This window comes from Pinus tabuliformis, chromosome J, assembly GCF_031772625.1.
Source record: "Pinus tabuliformis cultivar Carrire ecotype Pingquan chromosome J, CPIR1, whole genome shotgun sequence".
Lineage (NCBI taxonomy): Eukaryota > Viridiplantae > Streptophyta > Pinopsida > Pinales > Pinaceae > Pinus > Pinus tabuliformis.
Genome location: NC_142295.1, coordinates 1,073,301,924 through 1,073,320,946, shown reverse-complemented (window position 1 = coordinate 1,073,320,946; position 19,023 = coordinate 1,073,301,924).

Sequence of the window (19,023 nt, the reverse complement as noted above, 5' to 3'; positions counted from 1 at the left end):
ATTTATTTATATTACTTAAATATAGGTCATTTCAATAACTAATTAATTCCTATTAATTATTTTATAGTTAAATATGGTAATAGGCATTTAACTAATTTATATTATGTTCCCTGTTCATATCCCTTGGTCCAATTAGGTTAGCTGCTAGTCTCGTTGACGAGTTCAATATAGTCGTTGCCTAGTCAAATATAGCCATTGGATGTGCAAACATAGTCGTTGGATGTTTTGCTCTGTCTATTTTACATGCAACCTAGATTTGAATCTTCAACTTGTCCTGACGATGAACCACACTAGTTGGTTCGTCGACAAATGCATTCCAATGTGATTTAGGTCTAAAATATTCTCAAAAAACTAAATATAGATCGCAAAAGCTTAAATTCAACATATGAAATATTATATATATAAAATTTTGTTTTAAAAAAATAAATTTTTAAATCATTTATAAAAAATCTACTCATTTCCATTTAATCTTTATTTTATAAATAATAAATTTATAAATATTTATTTATTTAATAATATTATTAATTATTATTATTTCATAATAAATTAGGTATTTAAACGTATCATATATACATATATTAAATATTTTGAGTAGTTATAATGATAATAATTAAATAAGTTTTTATAATATTAATTTATAATTTTATTTAATAATAATATTAAAATATTTATAATAATATTTGATAATTTTCTTAATAATAATTAATTAATTATTGTTATTTAATAGTATTTAAAAATTATATGAAAATTATTTTTATATATTATTAACATTAAAGTTAATTAATTTAAATTTTAATATATCAAATATTCATATAATATATTAATAAAATAAAGAAATCTATATTGAAAAAATAAATTTAAATTAAAGATAAAAAAATATCATTATTAAAATAAAAATAATAAATATACATAATAAATAATATACTTAAAATTCTAAATTCTAATGTAAGATACATTATTATTATTTTCTAAATTTTTAATAATAATTCCAATGTGATTTAGAACTAAAATATTCTCAAAAAACTAAATATAGATCACATAAGCTTAAATTCAACATATGAAATATATATATATATATATATATATATATATATATATATATATAATAATCTTGTTTTAATTATTTTTAAAAAATCTATTACTTTCAATTTAATCTTTATTTTATAAATAATAAATTTATAAATATTTATTTATTTAATACTATTATTAATTATTATTATTTCATAATAAATTACGTATTTAAAAGTATCATATATTCATATATTAAATATTTTTTCAAAATATTTAAATAAGTAGTTATAATGATAATAATTATAGACCATCATAGACTTCCTAACATAGACTATCATAGACTTTCTAAGTTAGCTTTAAATTCCAGCCAAAACCACCTAAGGCTCAATCGGGGTGGCATAAAGACACAAGGGCCTGGTTAAACTATTGGGAGATCAACAAGAATGATGCATTGCAAAACATAAATAACATTAAAGATATTGTTACTTCTAAGTTCAAAGAAAAAATGTGGTGTGAGAAAGATTTAGCAGCTAAAAGAAAATTAAGTTATTATAAGAAGGTCATCAACCTCACCCTAGAAGATCAAAAGTATCTCTCTATTTTAACTAGCTCAAAGAAGAAAATTAATATAGCAAAGATTAGAATGAATTCTCATGAGCTCCATAGTGAAACAGTTCGTTGGGCAGTTCCTAAAAAGCCATGGATGGAAAGGATCTGCCATATATGTGAGAATAGGAACATGAGTATGAAAACCACTTCCTCTTAGAGTGCCCAACGTACAACCACATTAGATCTCAGTTTCACAATCTTTGTTACAATACTGACCTTCCTAGCCTTTTACAATGTCAAAATTATAGTGAGCTTGGGAGGTTTCTCTCCAAGCTTTTTGAGCATAAGAATAAAATCTTAAGTCAAAATAAATAATTTGTTTCTTTAGGTCTGATAGACCAATGTTTGGTCTCAGTGGAGGTTAACCACCACCACCATCATCATCAATTAAATAACTTTTTATAATATTAATTTATAATTTTATTTAATAATAATATTAAAATATTTATAATAATATTTGATAATTTTCTCAATAATAATTAATTAATTATTATTATTTAGTAATATTAAAAAATTATATGAAAATTATTTTTATATATTATTAACATTAAAGCTAATTAATTTAAATTTAAATTAATATTTATTACATATAATTTGAAGTTCAAATTATAAAAATTATTTCATATATTGATGTGTTAGGATATTTTTTATTTTTTTTTAAATTTGTGATTTATTATGATTATTTAAAATTTGATAAATAAAAATATAAAAATAATACTTTCTTTAGATTTAAAAGGAATTTCACTTGGCTTCTAAAATTTTGTGATGATTTCCTTACACAACAAATTATAGCTTATATAATATTACTATTTCACTCAAGGCTCCCAATCCCCCTCATTTAATTTATTGTGCAATAAATTTAAATGGAAAATAGACATCAAATTTTGATCATTACAAAATAATTTTGCAAATATAAAAAAATGTCATATCAAATACAAAAAGATGTCATATCAAATCTCCCTCATTCTCACACAAATTCTCATATCAAATACACGAGTACTCAAATATCATATCCGATTTTCATCATTTCATTGAAAAATATTGTAAATACACAATCATATAAACATTCCTTCATATTTTGTTACACACAAGATTGTATATACACACAAACAAATGTGATCAAGGATACAAATACAAAATAAAAAATGCATACAATCAAGAATACAAACACATAATAAAAAATGCATACAATCAAGAGTATAAACACACATACAATCAAAAGTACAAATCCACAATGAAAAATGAGAACAATCAAGATTACAAACACCCAATGAAAAGAAAAATTCAAGTTTTAATCATTACCAATAAGATTGTAATTGCATAATTAATATAAATACACAATAACTACACTAACATAGCAAGCATTAGAAATACATAAACATTCAAACATCCAAAGCACTTGAAATACACAAGAATACAAACATCTCATCAAATCTTCTTATTACATACAAAATTATAAATACTACGAACATTGCATGTCAATTTTTGATCATCATACACACAGAATTGTAAATATCCAAACATACAAAATTAATGCAGAGAGTAAATCAAACCATATGCTAAAGAAAATCTACAAACATTTCAAAGTACATATCAAACATGTCATCCACATTTATTGTAAATGCATAACTATGCAAATAAAGGACAAACAACAATCAATCCCATACACAATAAAAAATACACATCCAATAATGAACATCACAAAAAACAATGTAAAGACAAAAAGATACATTGAACATTATATATCGAATTTTGATCATTACAAAAAAAAAATTTAAATACACAAACATAATATAAACACCAAATTTTAATATATATATAGATATATCTTATTTTTTAATATTCTAAAAATTATTTTATATATAAAAAAATATCAATATAGTATATTAATAAAGTTGGTAAAAACTCAAATTTAAGTTAATATTAAAACTCATATATATATATATATATATATATATATATATATATATATATATATTAGTTATAAAATGTTAACAATAATATAAATATTTTTTCATAATACTTAAATAAATATTTATAATGGTAATAGTTAAATAGATTTTTATAATAATATTTTATAACAATAATAGTAATAAAATATTTATAATAATGTTTCATAATTTAATTTAATTTAATGATAATCAAATAATAATAATTATTTAATAATAATCGAATACACAAAAACAAAAATTTATGATAATATTTTATCTCTTAATTAAGAAAACTTATTTTTATATTTATATAAATTTAATATAATCAAATAAATAAATTAATTATATATATGTTTGGGTATTATAAATAATTTAGTTATTTTTAAATAGATGACAAAGTTAATTATAGATATAAGGGAAAATTATAATTATTATTTAAAATTGGTGATTTATTATTATTTAAAATTTGATAAATAAAAAATATAAATTTTATATTTAAAGGAACTTTATTTGGCTTCGACAATTTTATGATACAAATCCTCTACTAACGAGGCCAACCACGTGAAGGTGGAAGCTCATTTGGCCCCTCCCCCTCACTCCTGATTTATGGTTATACTACTATTTCACTCATCACTTCCCCAACCCCACCTCCTACGTGATTTCCCTATCCAATAAATAAAGTTCATTTGAGCTACCCCCTCACTCATAGTTTATATAGTATTACTATTTCACTCAAAACTCTCCCAATCCCCCCATTTAATTTCTTGTGCAATAAATTTAAATCGAAAATAGACATCAAATTTTAATCATTAAAGAAATATTATTGCAAATACAGAAAGGATGCCATGTCAAAGTTTGTTCTTTTTAACACAAATTCTCACATTCCAAGAATATACACAATCACAATGAACACATGACAAATAAGCAAACAACCCAATCAAACAACAATGATCATTACATTCAAAAATATATTAGATATGCAAACATCACATCAAATTTTCATCATTCCATTCAAAAGTGTATGAATACACAAGTACTCAAACATCATATGAGATTTCATCATTACATTAAAAAACATTGTAAATACACAAGCACACAAAAACATTCATTCATATTTTATTACACACAAGATTGTAAATACACCAACAAATGTGATGAAGAATACAAACGCAAAATTAGAAATGCATACAATGAGTAATACAAACACATACAATCAAGGGTACAAACACACAATGAAAAATACAAACAATCAAGAGCAAAAACACACAATGAAAAATACATAAAATCAGGAGTACAAACACACAATCAAGAGGACTTTTCAAGTTTTAATCATTACAAATAAGATTGTAAGTACAGAAACAATACAAAACACACAATGAATACATAAACAGTTAAACATCAAAAGCATTGCGAATACACAAACATACAAATATCCCATCAAATATTCTCATTACACACACACAATTATATGTACTAAAGCATTGCATATCAAATTTCGATCATCATACACACAAGATTGTAAATATCCAAACATACAAAATTAATGCATACACTAAATCAAGCCATATGCTAATGAAAATCCACACATATTTCAAAGCACATATCAAACATGTCATCCACATTCATTGTAAGTGTATAAATATGTAAGTAAAGCCCAAACAAAAACCATTCTCATACACAATCACAAATACACATCAAATAATGAACATCATAAAAAGCATTGTAAAGACAAAAAGACATATTGCAAATACAAAAGGATGCCATATCAATTTTTGCTCATTCCGGCACAAATTCTCACAATCCAAGCATATACACAATCACAATGAACAAATGACAAATAAACAAACAACCCAATCAAACAACAATCATAATTACATTCAAACATATGCGAGCATCACATCAAATTTTCATCTTTACATTAAAAAACATATAGATACACAAGTACTCAAACATCCTATTGATTTTTCATCATTACATTCAAAAACATTGTAAATACACATGCATATATAAACATTCCTTAAGATTTTATTACACACAAGATTGTAAATACAAAAACAAATGTGATGCATAATACAAACACAATCAGAAATGCATACATTCAAACAACAATCGTAATTACATTCAAACATATGCGAGAATCACATCAAGTTTTCATATTTACATTAAAAAACATAGAGATACACAAGTACTCAAACATCATATTGAATTTTCATCATTACATTCAAAAACATTGTAAATACACAAGCATATATAAACATTCCTTAAGAGTTTATTACAAACAAGATTGTAAATACACAAACAAATGTGATGAATTATACAAACACAATCAGAAATTCATACAATGAAGTATACACACATTTCAAAGTACATATCAAACATGTCATCCACATTCATTGTAAATGCACAACTATGTAAATAAAGCCCAAACAACAAGCATTCTCATACACAATCACAAATACACATCGAATAATGAACATCACACAGAAAGCATTGTAAAGGCACAAAGATACATTGAACATTACATATGAAATTTTGGTCATCACACAGAAAAGAGTTTTGAATGCACAAACATAATATAGACGCCAAGCACCTAAAGAAAATTCTCACACATTTCAATATACATATTAACATGCCACTCATTCATTGTAAAACACAATCATATAAGTGAAACTCAAACAACAACCATCACACAAAATTCTGCATTTAAATTCATCATCACAAAGTAATAGAAAAACACATCAATCAATGTATACAATAAAAACATACAACTTGATCATACACAAATTGAACCACTAAACAAGCATCCAAAAATTGTGCAATTATCACAAAAGCCCATGGTTGGAAAAATATAATATTGGCTAAATCAAATGCATTTAGATAACTTCCAGTTGATTTAAGATTTTAAATTTTCAATTAACATGTTATAACTATCTATATTGATGCATTATTTGACACTTTTAATCCACAATCTATTAAACTAAAATTATCTAGTTTTAGAATAAACAAATAAAAGAAAATGAAAAAGTAAGGTGGAGAGAGGGACACAAATCCTTGAGGATAGCCATGGTCCATCCTCAAGAGCAATGAGAAAGGGCTTTTAGCCCCTTCAAACAAAATAATACTTTTTATTATTACGATGTCTTAGAGCAATTACATAATAAACATGAAAAATAAACTCAAACTAGTTTGTTTTGACTAGTGATAACATAATGAATTCATATATATTTCATCTATCTTAGCATGCTTATACATTCTTCATCTCCTTCTTATCATCTGAAAAAAAAAGAAAAAAGAAGAAAAAGAAAAAGAAGAGAAGAAAAAAAACAATAGCTATCACTATAAATTATAAATAAATTGTCATACAGGAGAATAAAAAAAAAATCGACGAATCTGAAGATTCTTTTCATTAAATATGTTTTTTTTTGGATAAAATCCCGCAATAAATTTATAACACCTAGCAATCTTATATGATAACATAGTCAGTCAAGAGAATGATTACCTTACCTGTTACAGAATATTTGCAAGGTTACAGCATTGGGAGACCGGGTAAGGCCGCAAGGGAGAAACTGCAAGGTTACATTCTCCAGCAAATCCCAGCCTATCCAGTTTGCCTTCCAACAATATACACCGAATACTGGTAAGAAAAGGGTAGGTGTTAACAACAAATAATGAAAAGCAAGTCAATATTTCAATTACTTAAAAATCATACAGGAAAAGATTTAAAAAAAAAAGCCATTTTCTGTTAGTATATTTTGCCCTGTAAGAATAGGTGGCCATGTGAGGAGAATGTAAGCGCACCCTCTCCATTATTAAATCATAGCGTTACAGTATAATATAAGCTGTAGACCAGAGTCAATCTGTTATTCCATCATTAAATCACAGGCATTACATTATAATATAAGGTGTAGACCAGAATCTGTTTCTGGTGGTAAATATTTATGTTCTCAAATATCATCGTTGTGCAGAATTCATATTTCTCAACCATCCAATCATAAATGTCCTGTAAGAATAAATAACAATCAAATCATAAATATCCATGTCATGACTGTAACTATAAAATCTAAGCTTACCATTTGTATTTTAAATATTATAATATAATCTCTTTTTGGTGGTAAATATTTATAGTCTCTATATTTCTCTCTCGATTATCTTTAGATAAATAAAACATTTATAACTGGAATGATGTTTTTGCTTTCAACTACTTTATATAATTTAAAAATAGAAAGAGAATTAGAAATAAATCTGAAGGCCAGCCTATGGGCTTGTCAAACGCAATTACACAGAAGCCCAAGCAAAGCAAATAAACGGAAACCCTGAGTGAGTGAATATACCATAAAATAAAAATTTAAGAATGATTAAATACAGAGAGCAAATTTACCAAATTAAGAATCAAATAAATAGTTATGGGGTTTTATGTAATCTCATATGTACAGGCTAATTTTTATTGTTATGGGGTTTTAATCTCATATGTTATGGGGTTTTATGTAATCTCATATGTACAGGCTAATTTTTATTGTTATGGGGTTTTATGTAATCTCATATGTACAGGCTAATTTTTATTGTTATGGGGTTTTAATCTCATATGTTATGGGGCTTTATGTAATCTCATATGTACAGGCTAATTTTTGTACAGTATCATATGTACTGAACCTCTGAATTTAATGACATCGTTTTCAAAAGATTCACTCTCACACTCAAATTTCACTATCAGGCTCAGGTTGCTTACTTGAAATGCAGTGAACTGAACTTGAATGGTGACTCGGGCTCCATCCTGGAGCCGGGCCTAAACTCGTCAGCATCAGTATTCTTCCCCATAGATATTTCATTGTTCCCATCGAGTGAAAAATGATCAGCAACTCCAACCTTTCCATCCTGTGAAATTTTTTGTCAATTGATGATAAGTCATATTCTTTTATCTCTATAGAATATAAACAAAATGGAGAAGAATAAGAATATCATTTATACCTTTTAGATTAATAATAAAAAGCAGGATATATTACGTGTCCTTGGAAATTAAAAATTTCACAACGACGTTTTTTTATACAAACATGGATCTATGCTACCTTGTTTCCCTGAGTTGTGGACCAAACTGTGTAAAAGATTCTGCTCGGCATTTTAATATCTTCGTAGCAATAAAATATTATCATAAAATTAATTAAATGATTTGTTTTGCCAACCGCATGAACCAATATTGAATATACCGTGTCATCGAGAAACACAAAGTTAACAGATCTTAACAAACGGAAATGGCTCAGAGTTCGGAAACTCCAAACAGGGGAGACAAAACAGAATATATATGTTTTACATTTGTTGTCATCCCGATTTTTTAATCCCTACTCTGTCATGAAACTATATCTATATTAGATGTGTATTCCGTTTTCCTTCAATATTAGAACTGTATCCCACCCATACTAGAGGACATACTGATTAAAAAAAGGCGCTAGAGAACATACTGAGATAACTAAAGAGAAAGACGACATGTTTATTTTGGTTGAAGATGTTCCAACCGCACTCCATCCCGCCCAAAATGCAAAAGCAGAATGGTGAAGCTACTATTTATGGAGCAGGGTGTCTGCGGGGGAGGTGGAGGGGTGACCCAACAGCTGAGTAGCAGTCCATTTGCTGAGATGCAGCAGCAAACCCGTCACAAATTGCGCACATCAGAGCAGGCCAGTCCGCTTTCTACCCGCCTGGCCGCCAGAAATGGGAAATGCCCAATAAAACACTCCACCAGACTCAACCCCAGGCTCCATATATCGCCCGCGTATTCCTCGTACCTTTCACCATGGGTCTCGGGGCTCATATTTTGATGACCTTAACCATTCTAGATTTGTTAAAAATTCTTAATGCCTGCGAACATAATGTTTTGTCCACTGGCTCTCGGGGTCGAATCTCCCGAGGCTGATATTTTGATGACCTTAACCATTCTAGATTTGTTAAAAAAATCTTAATGCCAGCAAACATAATATTTTGTCCACTGGAGGTGCGAATTGTAATAAATAACAATCCATATGGTTCACATGTGACTATTGAGAAAATTTGAGCCACTAAATTACAATTTAAGTCCAACATAACCCAGAAATTCAAACATATTGAATCCAAAATATAAACACAGAAGTTCAATAGGCTGAGTATATATGCTGCTATTGCGAAAATATGGAAGGGGCCCTGGAGACATACAAGCAAGCAGAGGGATCTAAGCTATAGTTAGAGAGCCAGAGAATAGGCAGCAGGACCCGTGAAGTAGTTTTGACTAATCGATTCCCGAATCCAACCCCTCCTAAACCTACCCATTCTCAATCTCTCGGGGAGGAAATGAAAATGGTAACGAAATAATCGATATAGGATTTTGGATAATAGGTAGGTTTCAGGCTTCAGCTACGACTGATAAAATAATAAATCACTGAAGAGCGTTGCTGGGCCCTTGGATGTAATATGCTTAACCTAGAAAATATAACAGAGTGCATCAATAATTCAGTGCAAAACTAAGAGAGCTAATGCAGAAACAATCCCTTGTATTTTTTTTCAGTACGGAAACAATCCCTTGTATTATTATTTAGCGAACCGATAGAAAGCTATGAGAGAAGCAATCAGCAAGAAATTTTATGGAAGTACAGTGCAATCTGAAAAATCTCTTCATCACACATGCATTTCTGAATCTCCATAGTGCAATTGACAATGACTTTATAACGCCCACCGAAATTAACAGTGTCAGTCAAGAAAATGTTGCGCTAACCTCCCAGGGATGAATCCACATTGATAGGCATAATATTTGCAAGGGTTACGACGTTTCCCAATCCTTCCCCTTAGATTCAATGTCTATGTAGCAGGTCTAATCTGGGAGAATCTACCCACCGAAATGAACAGAGCCAGTCAAGGAAACAGAGTCAACACTTTATAACACCCATCGAAATTAAAAGAGTCAGTCAACAAAATGTTTACCTCCGAGGGATGAATCCACATTGACAATCCCTTTTTCCTTGCCCTATGCACTCACTGTATACGAAGGTGTAATTACGCCGTTAACTCCATCTTTAACATCTTCACTTTACAGGAATTTTTCCTCCAGAGAAACGCTTCGATGCCAGCCATATTCAACAGTGGCATTGGCAGGCCCGGTTTTGGCTTTCTGTGCAACGAGGGACCTATGCTGCCGCCTCAACATGGATGAAGAGGATCTAATTTAAAAAAAAACAAGAAACCACCTCTCAGCATGGATGAAGAGGGTCTAATTTAGAGGAATTAATTTAAAAAACCAAGAAACATGGATTGAGAGGATCTAATTTACAAAACCAAGAAACCGCCTCAGCATGGATGCACAGAATTTAATTTAAAAAACCAAAAAACATTGATGCACAGGATTTAATTTAGAAAACCAAGAAACCGCCTCAACATGGATGCAGAGGATCTGATTTTAAAAACCAAGAAACCGCAGGCTCTGCAGAATTTCTCCTCCAGAAAAACGCTCCCAGTGGCACTATTCCACGATGGCCACCGTCAAGATCCAACCGTGATATCTCCATTTCTCTGCAAGTAGGGATCTATACTGCCGCCTCTCACTAAGGATGCGGAAGATCTAATTTATAAAAAAACCAAACAACACTGAACATCAATTTACTGAAATGAAATTTCTAAAATAAAATCGATTCCTCTCATTCACTTAATCTTATTTGCAACCCACAACCCATAATCAGAGTGACCTATACAAAGAGTTTTGAAAATAAATTTACTGGAATGCCTCATTTACCTGTCAACGACTGGGACGCATCATTTAACTGTGATCCCTGGGCACAGTGATCTTGATTCAATAATTGATGCGCTCCCTGCTTCCACCTCTCAGGGAACACAAGCAGGCCTGTCTCCACCTCTCAGAGAATACAAGCACACCACAGAGACAGACAGACACATACAGTCAGGCACACCAAACACATGACAGAAACAACAGAGACCAGACCACATTCATACACACACACAACATTTGGAGCTCCAAACGCACGAGACTCACGAGACTAGACCACACAATGCAGGAAACTCTGAGAGGAGGAGGAGGAGGAAAGGCACTGCAATGCCAATATGAATTCCAAAAATTGAATCGAATTAAAGAAATCAACATCCTTGACCGTTGCTATAACCTGTTTGATATGCAGCGCCGCTTATCTCTCGCACTTTGCTATCACAGGCAACCAATTTTAGCGGAGGGCTGGGATTGCAGCGTTAGTTATCTCTTAAGATGTTGATGCCAATTTTGTTTGCAACGGACGGTCTCTTAGATGTGGAAAGAAAGATGCTCCAGCTTTTTTTCAAATTTGCACAACAAAAGCACAATCCATGTCATTGAAGCAAAAATAGTAATAAAAGCACAATTTATGTTATCCAATCGAAGATAGTAATAAAAGCACAATCTATGTTATCCAACCAAAAATAGTAATAAAATCATGAGTCAAAAATAGAATCCAATTTTTAAAATAGAAAAATGGTCAAAACACAATGACATGTCATCACAATGACATTTTCGTATCATAGGAATTAAATAATTTAACCTAATTAAAATAATCAAAGGGCTCTCACCTTTGCCATTACTTGTGTCAATTTTCTTCTATGATAAACACTATGATTTATTCTATGAGTTATCTCAGTTTATCTTTTAGATCTGGAAATATGTTCCATATTTTTTCACAGCTACAAAACAAAAGTGCAATCCTTGTCATCGACAAAAAAATAGTAATAAAAGCACAATCCATGTCATTCAATAAAAAAAATAATAATAAAAGCATAATTTGTCATCCACTTATAAAATAGTAATAAAAGCACAATTAAAATCATCAAAGAGCCCTCACACCCTTGCAATAACTTATGCCAATTTTCTCCTTTGATAAGCACTATGAGTTATCCTATGTCAGTGTTCTCTTCTAATAAGCACTATGATTTATCTCTTAGATGCTGCTATCACAAAATTCCAATTCCCAAGGGAGGGTTGGAATTGCAAGAAGTGGAAAGATGCTCCATCCAATGGAGGATGTAGCCACCTTTCACAACTAAACAACAAAAGAAAACCATTTTGCATAAATTATACTTTAGGTTTGCTTTCTCACATCCATGCAAAGCTCAAACTTTTCCCAATTTCCTTCTTGGAACATCCCTCCTAAATATCTTCCAGACACTAAGCTGCTTGCTATTGCTCACAATCAAGAAACACCTAGTTTGAATCACAATCAAGAAACATCTAGTTTGAATAGCGAAGGGAAGAACAAACATCGATTCTATCATTTGAAATATTTTCATTTTGATAATGAATGTTGTGACTTGTAGAAAAAATGGCCAATGCCTTTCTTATTGAACAACATCGAACAACACAAGTGTTGACGTTGATCACACACCTAGATATTAATATTAATAATTCAACCTCCACCCACCCTTAGTGGGTTCGTGTGGGGGAAAGCTATTGTGAGAACAAGAATGAATCTTGCTTCACTCAACAATTTCTAGATCAAGCAACAAATTGCACAATTAATCATAGACAATGAAAACAAAAATAACTTTCTTTCTCAACAATTGATTGACAAAATCTAACTTTCTACCACTCATCCCCAACCATATCATATTGGATGGGTCCACGGAGTAGTACCTACTTTATGTTTGTAGTGTTTTATCATATTTTCCATTAGACCATTCATTGTGGAGGTAAATCCCCTTTGTGGACAGAGGCGATCCCTACTAGTCCAAATAGGGTCTAGCAACAATCAAACAACGCTAACACGCAGGTTCCTAATTGAAAATTAAAGACCGATGATGAAGGCCTACCTAGATTCCAACGCTAGTACTTGTAGAAGAGTCGACGCTCCCGTTCCTTTACTCCGGCTGGTCACAATCCCCATGATCCTCGTGCACGGACACCTGCACATGCAAAGAACGATACAAACACAAGAATAAAATCCAATAGATGCAACTATATATCAGTCAGAAAGGATATAACTCAAACACCATCATAAAGACAATAAGAGTGGAACCACAATGATAGTCGTCTATTATTGATAAACAAAGAAGAATACAACCATAGTTCTGACGTCAAATCCTTCTCAAGAGGGTCCAGCCAGCAAGTTCCCCAAGCATTCACCCTTGAAGGTAGATCTCCCAAGACAAACTCTCTCACTCATAAGTTTACACAACATCAAAACACTTCACAACCTTCCTTAAGCTCTCTAACAATCCCACACTTGTCACACCAGCTACCTATCAAGCTCACACACTATCAGCAACACTCCAAACACTATGAATTCCAAACTAGCAGCTCATAGCAATGGTGGAGGCTTAAATAGGAGAAGGAGTCTCCATGAATGGTGGGAGGATGAGCTTATCTCCAAGGAAGGTGGCTCAAATGACGAAACAGACATGCCAGAGAAGGGAGGGTGACATATACAAGGTCAACAACCAGGTCTGGAGTCATCTGGAAGGCCGGCTGTTAGAACAAACTCGTCCAGACTGGATCATCGCGGGTGCATAACTGCACTGGAGCGTTGACATCGCTACTGCATAACGGAGAAAGTCATGTCAGCGCGATCAATTATAAGCAATAGTCGCGTTGTCTCATGAAATTCGACCATCGCGGGAATCACGTGTACTTCCGCGATGGCAGCGCGTTCGGTCTGTTTTGGAGCGCTCACCAGCACATTTATTTTTACAACAGTCGCGATGATGGAAAAACTTTGGCAAAGTGGGTCATTTGGCAACATTAGAGAGCATGAGCATGATTGATTTGGACTCATGACACAGTAGGAAGACTGGTAGGAAGGCAGTGACAAATTACTGTGTAACACCAGTGACACACCACGGGTGTGTCGAACAAGATTCATAGAATGCTCAGACGAGTAGTTCGGGCAGTGGTCTGCTACAGAGAGAAGAACCCACCACAGTAGTTGCCTAGGTTTCCTTTTTTGTTGTTTTGAGAGACATGTGTCTCAGATTGTAACTTGAAAATATACATTATTTTTTGGACATATACATTATTTTTTGAGCACCTCGGTGTGCCACACGATATATAGCTATCTATGTTTTATTATTGCATCTAAATACTTGCATATAATGTTTTTATTATAAATTGCGTAAATGTCTGTCTAATACATGATTTGCCAATGCATTAGTTAATGTGTTTAGCCTTCTAGGAATGTGTTGATATGTGATAAAATCAAAATTTCTTTCCAGTAAGTGAACACGCAAATACAATCTTAAAATTTGAGTGTTTCTGACGGAATAATGCCCATTAAGTTGAAAAACAACAAGTTGAGAGTCTAGATTCAAAATCAATGCACGAATATTGAGGTTACCAACCTCAGCCAATAATCCAATGACGGTTCTATATTCAACGACATTGTTCGTGGTACACCCTAGACAAATAGCTTCAAGGTCTACTAACTCACCGTGAGGATCGTAGATCACCCATGCTGCGGAGGAAAGATTCTGTCTACTACGACAGGCACCATCAGCGAAACCAATATAAGGTGCAACAAACATCTACACAAGAAGTAAAAAGACATAATAAGCAGCAATAATTCCTACACACCAAGCCAAACATGCACACACTGAGAACACACGTATGTACACAGCAGATGCACGAACAACTCATGCATAATATTTTTTAAGATAAATCCCATTCCGGGGCTTATCTAAAGGGTTTCCTTCATAGTCAATTAGCTCATAGGCCCCTTTCTACAAAATGCATTTCACAATATAAGGCCCGTGCCACATAGGTTCAAGTTTTCCTGCCCCCAGCTTATCATTTGCATGATTGTACAATAAGACTAAATCTCCCTCAATGAAAGAACGAGGAGTAACAATCTGATCAAAGTGATTTTTCAATCTCTTCTTCTGTGCTTCGATGACTAAAGAAGCAAGATGATGGGTCTCGTCTAGCCACTCTAGGTAAATAAGACGTTCTTCTACAAGAGTAGTATTCAGGAGCAATTTGACAGCAAACTTGAGAGAAGGTATCTCGCATTCAATTGGAAGGGTAGCCTCCAGACCATAAACGAGTTGAAACGGTGTGAATACGGCGACATCCTTCACTGAGGTACGGTAGGTCCATAAGGTGGAAAACAACATCAAATTCCAATTAGACTTGTGAATTCCAATGGTACACTGAAGCATCGTAACCAAAACCTTGTTGACGGCTTCGGGTTGGCCATTGGCCTGAGGGTAATAAGGCGTTGAACTATCGTGATGCAAGCCTAACTGGGTCGTTAACTCAGTCATCATATGACCACGGAAATGAGAACCGTGATCAGTGACAATAACCTGAGGGAATCCGAATCGAGGAATCACATGATTGAATAAGAATTAGGCAGCTGTCTTACTGTCATTGGACAATGTAGGCATTGCTTCAGCACATTTTGTAAAATAATCGATGGCAACGATAATATACCCATGCCCCTCGGTCGAGCGAGGGTTACAGGTCATGAAATATATGCCCCATTTAGAAAAAGGGCCAATGGTAATGACAGGATGCAAAGGGGATGGAGGCACACACATCTTCCATAATTTGGTAAATTTGGCACGCGTGGCAGGAACGGACAGTGAGAATGCAATCCTTAAAAATAGAGGGCCAAAAGTAACCAACACAGAGGATTTTTTGGGCAGTAGCATAACCAGACATATGACCACCACAGGCGCCAGAGTGGCAGTCATTCAAGACTCGTTCAGCTTCCTCAAACATCAAACAATGATGGAGAACTAAATCAATGCAGAGACAGTAGAAGGTGTCTCCAATAATACGATAAGGCTGAGAATGGAAAGAAGACGTCTAGAGATAGACAATAATGTCACTGTACCAGGGGTCGAGGGTATTGATTAAGAATAGAGTGTCATCCGGGATACGATCCTCTATCCGAGAGGGAGCGTTAGAGGATGGTAACGAGTAAATCAATTCAGCGAAGACAAGCGACTTCTTAGACTTGGCAGTAGTAAACTCCAAATCAAACTCTTGAAGGATAACGATCCATTTCGAGTACTTGCACCTCAGCAATTGACGTGACAAGATGTACGTCATCAGGTTGCAATCGGAAATCACTATCGTCGTGCACAACAAAATACAGTGACGGAAACGTTGGACAGCATCATGAACAGCTGCCAAGGCGAGCTTCTTGACATAAGAATATCGAGTTTCAGTTTCAAGGAGGTTGCGGCTAAGATAATAAATAACGTGCTCGGAACCATCGTCATCATATTGAACCAAAACCATGCCAATAGTGATGACGACAGTAGTGAGATAAAGAGTATACTCATGATGGTAATTAGGTGGATGCAATAAGGGAGCAGAAACAAGGAATGCCTTGAGTTGCTCGAAAGACTTCTGGGCAGTGTCATCCCAAACAAAGGGAGTGTCATGCTTTAGGAGTCGCGTATAGCCTTTAGCAATCTTGGTGTAGTTAGGAATAAAATGACGTAAAATATTGAATTTTCCTTGCAAACTCTGCAATTGCTGCAAAGAGGCAGGAGGAGGGAGATTTAGTATAGCTTCAACTTTGAAGGGATCTAGACGAATGCCCTCTTTAGAGACAACAAACCCAAGAAGTCTGCTGGATTCAATGCAGAAGACACACTTATGCGGATTAAGATGAAGACGGTAATGTCGACAGTGAAGAAAAATCTCACGGAGGTGGTTCGGATGGTCAGATCGTTTAGCTGAATGAGCCAAGAGGTCATCCAAATATGGCTGAACAATGTGACGGATGTCGTGGAATGCGTAGGACATTGCTTGCTGGAATGTGGCACCGACATTTTTAAGGCCGAAAGGAAGCTTCTTGTAAGCAAAGGTACCCCACAGGTAGATGAAGGCAATTTTGTGTTGATCTACAGGCGAAATATTAATCTGGTTGTAACCAGAAAAGCCATCCATAAATGATTAAATCTCACTCCCAGTATAATCGTCGATGAGCTGGTTGATAAAGGGCGTAGGATAATTATCATTTGGACATGCACGGTTGATGTCACAGTAATCAACACAAACCCTAATAGTGCCCTGCTTTTTGGTCACAAGGACAATGTTAGAGACCCAGTCAGTCAGTGGGATAGGGTAAATAAACCCTGCCTTGAGAAGTTTTTCAACTTCTCCCTTAATAGCCGCGGCTTTTCTCGGGTGCACAGGACGTAAATGTTGTCAAACATGTTTAACACCAGGATATGTAGGGATCTCGTGTACCACGATACTATGGTCAATACCGGGAATTTCTTCATATGACCAAGCGAACACGTCGGGAAATTCCCTGAAAATATCGGTATAAAGCTGAATCTCCTCTGGAGTACAGGTAACTCCAATGTGGATATTCTCAACAATCCCTGGTTTGACAGAGATGTCGATGGGCATAGTTTACATAATATTCCCCATATTGCCTTCAGAGAAAACTTCATGAATCTGAATAGGCATCTGAAGTGGCTAAGAGGGATACAGGAAGCAAAATCTTCTAGACAAGTAGTCATGGCCCCATGGCTTGGGAGAAACAAGGAACAATGGTGATGATCGAACCAGGGAGGTTCCTCAAAAGACATAGTTTCTAAAATCGATTCATCGGAAGGAAAGATCTCCTTTAATGGATTCGAAGAAACGCTATCTCCAAGCCAAGGGGATTGTACATATGTGTCGAGAGGCCTGCTCAATGGAGCAGGATCGGAAGATGAAGCCGATGTAGAAACAATTTCTACATAGTTGAGCTCGGCAGGACTCAATGACATGACATCACCCCAGGAGTCTACTTGATCGATGGGAGGAACTACCCAAGGATCAGAATGGATAGAAATCATGTTAATGGGGGTGACGTTGGGAGGTGGGAGCGAAAAGACACCCATAAGGGTAGGATCTTTGAAAAGTCTAGCGCCCACACTTTCATAGGGAACAGAGGTATGCTCCACAAAGGGAACATTGCCATCCGAAGAAGAAGAGGCGAAGAAGGACGATTGATCAACCGTGAAAATTTTCCCTTGGTGGGGAAAATGAAGGACACGGAATAGAGATGAGGCCACAATGCCCATGGCGTATGTCTAGCTTCGTCCTAATAGAAGGTTGTAAGTCAAATTTGCGTCAACAACTTCAACTTCAACCTCAACTGTCTTCCCCTCTAGAGTGATGGGCAAATGTGGCAGGATACTAAATGGACGAGAATCTATTCCATCGAAGGCTTCCAAAGTATTAGGAGATTGACTCAACGTCGGAGAACCGATGGCCTTCCAACAAGCAACAAACATGATGCAAGTGGAGGCGCCCTCATCAATAATAGTATGATGAATATTTTTCGAGTTAATGATGACTTGAATGAGGAAAACAATCTGATGAGGCAATCACGGTACATGATTGTCAAGATCGAAAGTAATTAAATTTGACTCGGCCGGGTCAATGCCACCAATGGCTGATAACAGAGACTTCCTTTGGGAGGGACAACTTTGGAGGACTTCCAAAGTGGACATAGCTGAAGGGGCTTGGGCTAAG